The sequence below is a fragment of the Aptenodytes forsteri genome, unplaced genomic scaffold (genome assembly GCF_000699145.1).
Source record: "Aptenodytes forsteri isolate BGI_AS27 unplaced genomic scaffold, ASM69914v1 Scaffold81, whole genome shotgun sequence".
NCBI classification, from domain to species: Eukaryota; Metazoa; Chordata; class Aves; order Sphenisciformes; family Spheniscidae; genus Aptenodytes; species Aptenodytes forsteri.
In genome coordinates, this window is record NW_008795259.1 from 2,799,410 (window position 1) to 2,800,556 (window position 1,147).

Here is a 1,147-nt window from a genome sequence, read left to right on the forward strand (position 1 = left end):
CTAGTATATGTTCACCTTAATTAACCATTTGTGATGGGTAGGTTTTCATATTTTTCAGCCAGTGAAATATCAATTGCAAATGTATTTTTTACCTGGCATTTTAGATAACTGATCTTACAGATATGAAATAATGGAATTCTTTACCTATTGATATGAAGGTTAATTTAAAAATCTGGAAAAGATTTGCATAGATAAAGAAAATTTAGAAATGTAAGTACTTACAGAAATTCCGTGGAGTTTGTAACAACATACCTAAAAGAAGAAACAATCTGTAAGTTGTTACAATTTGCATTGATTAAAGGGATATTTTTGCTGTCTCTCAGCACTGCTGAATATTGTTGGGGGTTTTTTTTGACACTTAAAGTGATTAGATTTGAGTAACATTTTAAAACTTAAAAAAAAAAGTATCTGAACAACAAAAGAGCAGAAGCTAACTTTTGATCATATTGTTCCATTAGCCCTGATCTTCTAAATATGTGTGACTGCCTTTCTTTTTTGATACAAGGACGGAATGCTAAGTTTTTTTATCAAGGTCTACTATTGTACAAGGAGAAGAAGCAGAAGGTGCAGTTTAAGTACATAAGGTTAGTGGAGAGAGTTCTTTGGAAATCTCCTCCCTACTCTGCAGTAACAAAACAGAACAAAACATAGTCTGTATTTGTCAAGGACAAACAATATCAAATTGATCTAATTTCCTTCATTAGTGTGACTGGCTTGGTGTATAAGTGAACAGCAGTGAATGTAATTTAAAGTTTAGAAAGGTTTTTGTGCTGTTCTGCTATGCAGCTGCCATAAACAATTCCAGGAAATGTGATCTAGATTAAATCAGAATTGTAGAGTTGTAGAATTGGCTGAAACACTCTACTAAACAGTAACCATCAGGTTATCAAAGTGAGAGGGCATAGACTGGGATCTGACAGGAGTTTATTCTGGTGTTGCTTTTGCTCAGCGTGTTCACAAATGAGTTGGATGTCAGGAGAAAGCATTGTATTATGAAATACGTGGCTAACACCAAGTTTTAAGATCATCTTGGTGAGTTGGATTGTTCATAATCAACAGGATGAATTTCAGTAATGAGAAGGACTTTCCACTCATGCTACTACTGCTGAATTTTCTTCTGATGATTCTACTGATGATTAGATTATCT